General features: G+C 35.6%; 1 non-coding gene across 1 annotated transcript; it reads left to right on the forward strand.

Annotated features, from left to right (window-relative positions):
• The first annotated feature begins 5507 nt into the window (after positions 1-5507).
• LOC145103596 (small nucleolar RNA R71) lies at positions 5508-5614 on the forward strand. The gene has a single exon (XR_013706679.1). It is a non-coding gene; the product is annotated as a small nucleolar RNA R71 (small nucleolar RNA).
• The last annotated feature ends 742 nt before the right edge of the window (positions 5615-6356 follow it).

Here is a 6356-nt window from a genome sequence, read left to right on the forward strand (position 1 = left end):
AATTTCTGTCCAATTGAAACTTGGGCGATGAGAAACTCTCCCTATTTGGTGAATTCTCGACTTTCCATAAATAACATAATAAGAACCAAATCCATTATTGTTAATAATAGAAACATTCAAACATCAATTTTTTCATATACGCCATTGCAAGGATAAATAAATAATATAAAGTCAAAATTTATTTTATTGCGGAAAAACTTTGTCCTTACAATGCAATTCATTGAAAAACTATGCTATTACATCTTTCTTAGCAATCTATTTCTAACTCTAAGTAGTACCTCAAGAATCTAATCTTCGAGAAATGCGATCGAAATCCATTCCTTCACGGTTAGATTTTGCTCACTTCTTCCCTTAAGCTTCCTTTCTTTTCTTCGATCCTACAAAACATCAATTGTAATCTTATCACATTATGTATTAAGAATCTAGAATAGAAGCTTAAAAGAGTTAGTCAATGGATTTTACCTAAAGCAGAGCCATACGTTTCGACTCTCCCATCTCTAAGATCTCTTAGGTAAATAGGGCAGTTTCGTCTCCAATGCCCCTTCTCTTGGCAATAAAAGCAAATCGACTCTTTTGGAACAACACATGGAACTACTTCAGACATTGCCTTTCTCTTATGATCAAACTTTTCGATCATATCATGTCTTTTGTTGCCGTTGTCTATATCCATAGAGGTCTTGAAGGCAGATTCACCAATCAACTTTGCTTTTCTATTGCGCCAAACCATTGCTGATTCAGTAGCAATAAGCATATAGGTGAGATCTATAAGGGTCACGTCGCGGTTCATCATATAGTACTCTCTTACGAACTCACTATATGAGTTAGGAAGTGACTGAAGAACCCAATCAACAACCATTTCCTCACAGACAACGGATCCCAACATTCTTAACCTATCAATGTGTGACTTCATCCCTAGGACGTGTGCACACACCGGCTTTCCTTCTTTATGTTTACTTGCCAAAAGGGCTTGAGTGATCTTGAACTTTTCAAGCCTTTGAACTTGTGGGTTAGGGAGTAAATGACGATTCACTAATTTCCACCACAAAAAACAAGAAAATTTTAAGTTTTAAATCTATGAAAACTCCTAGATCCTTTGAGATTCATTGAACTTTCAATGGCATGTTTAAATCTCAATATGCCCCTCTAGTTTGTGACTGGGATGCCGAGGATCACAAAGCGGGTGTGAATAACCACGCAAACTTACATGGTGCCCTCACATGTTACAGTCACCTATTTGATGTGCCGGTAAACCACACACGCTCCACCGAACTATGACAAACATTGAGTCACCCTTTGCTACCTTTGCTTAGAACCATTTAGTGTGCCGGTAAACCACACACGCTCCACTAACGTCTTCGCAAGGGCACAAAGTGTAATTTCATGGAATTGCATCAATTCACTTTTGCCTAAGTAACTATGATTGGGAATTTTATAAAAAACATTAAGTTACTTTTATACTTCATTGTACTTATAATGGAAGGTTTTCATCCTATCCTACCCGTTCGGCTAACGACCCTCCACTAGTCAAGAGTGCGGTGGGTAAGAGTGGATACCCATTCAATTGCCATTTTATAGGCAATTTCCTTAAACACGCCTTATAGACCAGCTTCGTGAATGAGACCTACTAACGGTAAGACTGACTTTTACTCATACATATATATATATATATATATATATATATATATATATATATATATATATATATATATATAATGTTAGACTTTTAGTGTTATATATATAGTATAGGGTGTATTTTAACACTTTTAAAATACTATGTGGTCTAATTTAACAATTATACTTTTAATTCAATTAAATTGTAAACCTAAAATTTTATGGATTTATTAAACCTCTTTTAATTATACACCTTAATTAATTAATAAAACCATAAGGGTGTGATTTGAACTTTTTCAAAACTATACTAGAGTTTTAGAATTTAACATTCCTAATTAAACTTTTAATCAACTTTTAAATTCCAAAACTTGAGGGCAAGTTTTGAAACATTTCAACACATTAGGGTTTAGAATTTAAATATACATCAAAATTAAACTATTAATCAAAATTTAAATTCCAAAACTTGAGGGCAAGTTTTGAAACCTTTTTCAAAACATTTGGGTTTCAACTATTTAAATTTCAAAACAACAAAACTTTTGGGTTCAAATTTAAACTATAAAACCTAAAGGGGAAAATATGAAACTTTTCATAACAACAAGGATCAAATAACAAATAATCTAAATTAACAATTAATCACATAATTATCCATATTTAATTTATCTAATGATTTCTTGCAAAACAATTTATCAATTTAGTTAAAATAATTAAACAATTATCACATAAGGAAACAATTATCTTATTAATTGATAAATATCTTCAATTAGATCAAAAATATAGTCATATATATCAAAAAATCAGATTTATATTGATCTAATATGATAAGGTAACTATCCATAAGCAAAAACAACAAGAAATCGCGAAATACCCTTCATCTGACGAGTTGACTCGTCGAGTCAAGCTTGGACTCGTCGAGTCTGCATGGACTCGGCGAGTTTAGGTATAAACTCGGCGAGTCCAGCCTCCAGAATCCAAAAAAACGAATTTTTCAAACATGTTAAGCATCAATACAATTGAAACCAGTCTAGGCTCTGATACCACTGATGGGTTTTGGTCATAAGACATCCTATGTGCTCATACAAACCCTAATGCTTGGATCTAGGTTTCTCTATTGTACATGCTTTGAATCCAAGACTATAAACCCTAATTCTAGCATATGGAAATCGATATTAACATATAATTAGGTTTATGATATTACCTTGATTGTCATGTAGCAATAACAATCCCAATTCCTCCTTGAATTGACTTTCGAAGGCTTAGAGCCACAAGTGTCACTCCTCTAATGGCTTACAAACACCAAGAGCAAATGGAGAAGGTATAAAGAGAGAGGAGAGAGGTTGGAATTCGTCCTTAGATGCTCTAGGGATCAAGTGTACGGAATCCTAAGGCCTTAGGGGTCTTTTTATATGGGGTTGGGATTAGGGTTTCAGTCCTTATCCTTATCTAGTTACTTGCCCATCAAGCAACCATAAGATAAGCCTTGAAAATCTCTATCTCTTGGACCTTGAACAATTTTAAGGATATCCTTATCCTTGAATTCATCCATCCTTCAACAAGGATAACCATTGCCCTATTTTGCAACTATCACATAATTACAATTCAACCCCTCTAGTTTAATTAATTACATTTGATCACAAAATTAATTCTTAATCAATTATTGACCAATATTAATTAAACAAATATGATTTCTCCTTTAATATATTATTCTTATAACATATTAATAAATCATAATAACCTCTCTCTTTATTTATTTCTCCAATCAAGTTGCTTTGGTGAAGGCATCCCAAAAGGACCATGCACCATCGGATCAAGTACATACCAAAATAGTTATGGACTTAGACACTAATCCAACAACATCGTGCTGTTTTGTTAACTCCTTTTACTACCTCATTGTACTCACTCTCTTACAGAAGCTTCTCTAGTTCTTGTATATCAAGTTCAACATCAAAATCTCATTCTTTTAGCACCATATAGCCCTTAATTTCCTTATCTTTCCATCCTCCAAGCTCTTTCTCAAGTAATTCATCAAACACATCGACTGAAAATGGCGTTTCGTAACTTATTTTTGACTGTTGAATTTCTCGATTTACTCCAAAAGTAATTGCCTCTTCTCCAACTCGAAGAGTTGGCTTGGATTCTCTTACATCGACTAAAGCTCAGGCAGTGCTCAAAAATGGCATTCCAAGAATAATTGGGACTTTTTTTTTGTCTTCTTCCATGTCTAAAACAATAAATTTTGCGAGAAAAAAAACTTGTTGACTTTTACTAGTAAGTCTTCACATATACCTCTCGGAAAGGTCATAGTCTTGTTGGCTAAATGGATGACCATGCGGATCAGTGTAGGTCCCAGAAGATCAAGCTTCTTGAAGAATAAATATAGCATTAGATTCACACTTGCTCCCGTGTCGGCTAGAGCATGGCTTGTAGCTAGATTTCCAAATTGGCATGGTAGTGTTAAGCTTCCCGGATCACCCATTTTTGTTTGGTAGCATATTTAACATCGTGGCTGAGCACGTTTCATTTAGCACTACCTTTGACAATCCCTTCATCCTCTTGTGTTTAATTAGGAGGTCTTTGATAAAGTTTGCATATTTTGGCATTTGAACTAAAGCTTCATGGAAAGGAATATCAATTTCAAGGGATTTTATGTGATCTAAGAACTTTAGGTAGTATTCAACATTATTTTCCTAGATTTCTCTACTTGGGAAGGGAAGCGGTGGGCAGTATGGCTTAACGGGTTCAAAATTTTTCCTTTCAGATTTCTGCCACGTCATGCTGACTGTTCAGTCTCTTTTCTTTGACTTTCTTCTCGACTTTCCTGCTCAACATCCGGGTTGTTTCTGTCAATGGGAGTCATATGCTTAACACTTTTCCCACTTCTAGTTGTTATAGCTTGGATGTGATCTCCATTTGGATTTTGTTCAGTATTTCCTAGAAGTCCTCCCGATGATCTTTCATTAAATTGTTTAGCTAGTTACCCGAGTTTTTTTTTCAATATTTATGATTGAATCTTGCTGATTTCTTAGTAAAACTTGCTGATCTTTTATTTGACTTTCTTCTCAACTTTCCTGCTCAACATCCAGGTTGTTTCGGTCAACGGGAGTCACATGGATAACAATTTCCCAGTTCTATTTGTTATAGTTTGGATGTGTGCTCCCTTCAGGTTTTGTTTGGTATTTCCTAGAAGTCCTCCAAGTGATCTTTCATTGAATTGTTTAGCGAGTTTCCCGGGTTGTTTTTCAATATTGATGATTGAAGCTTGGTGATTTCTTAGTAAAACTTGCTGATCTTTCATTGAAACTTGTTGTTTTCGAATTGATGCTTCAGTTTCCTGGTGCCTCTTTAGATGCGGCTGCAAAATGGGTAAGCATTCTCTCGAAATCAGATTCCTTTTCAGGAGGTGGTTCCACTTTTAATAAAAGTCTCTTCCTTTTGGTTGATACTTTCCTTCCTTGGCTTTCTTGTACTCATCATAAGGTAACCACTTCTTCTTGGGTTTTCTCCAATTTTCATCATAACGATCACCGCTTGAGTAGAAGGCTTGAACCTTTTGGTTTCCATTTTCATCAAGATCACAATCTCTATTCAAATATGGCTCATTACAGTTTTCACACCCAACTCCTATAGCATGGATTGCTTGATCCATCTTAGTTATCCTCCTATCCATGTTTTGCAACATTGCCAAAACCACCGACATCTCTTCCGAAGAATAATCAGCCGATCCTCTTGCCACATTATTTCGCGAGTTGTGATACTCTCTTGAATGTTTAGAGGATTCTTCAATAAGCTCTTTAATTTCTGCAGGATTCTTCTTGGTTAATGGTCCTTGTGAGTCACGGAGTTGCCTTGTAGTGACATTCACCCCATCATAAAATATCAAAACTTCTTGTTTCACATTTAGGTCGTTTTGGGGGCAATTTCGAAGTAGACTCTTGTAGCTCTCCCATGCTTTAAACAACGACTCTCCCACTTGTTGCTCAAAGTTAGCGATAGCCTTTTTGAGCTTAGCCACCTTTAATGGTGGGAAAAATTGTTCCAAGAATTCCTCTTGCATTTTTGCCCATGTGGTGATTGCACCGAGTAGAAGTGTCTTCAACCAGTCCTTGGAAGCTCCCTTGAAAGTGACTAGAAGCATTCTCAATAACATCGTTTCATGTGGAAAACTTGGGATGTTAATGTAATCGGCGATGTCATTGACTTCATCAAGATGTTTTTAGGCATCTTCATGATCTTTTCCAGCAAATGGAATCTCTTTCAGTGCAGCAAGGATATGCCCCTTGAGTTTAAATGTGGCAGTAGCTTGAATGGCGGGTTACACAAGACGCAATCCGGTGTCGTCACGAATTCTTTTCTTGTATGCCTCCATGGAAATGTCGACAATGTTTTCCATGATGTTTTCGGGTTTGCTGTCTTTTTCTAACTCAGTTTCGATTCCTTCCTCATATGTTTCGTATTCGACATCCTCTTTCGTTGGATTGTTCTCAATGCTTCCTTCTGTCAGTGTTTTGCTAGATTCTCCCACTTTCTTTCCCTTCATCTTACTAAAAACCAACTTGAGATTCTTAAAAAGTAATTTTTTGATGTTGCAGATTCTCCTATGGTTTTATCTGTGTTTTTACGAAAAGCTGACTCGGGGTCTTCACGTGGGGGAATCAAAGGTATATTTGATCCATGGGTCATAAACTACTGCAATAATACAATTAAAACACATAAAAAGAAAAAAAAAACAGAAACAGAAAGTTAAATGG

The sequence above is a fragment of the Lactuca serriola genome, chromosome 4, assembly GCF_051521515.1.
Source record: "Lactuca serriola cultivar US96UC23 chromosome 4, Lser_US96UC23_V15, whole genome shotgun sequence".
In the NCBI taxonomy this organism is placed as follows: Eukaryota; Viridiplantae; Streptophyta; class Magnoliopsida; order Asterales; family Asteraceae; genus Lactuca; species Lactuca serriola.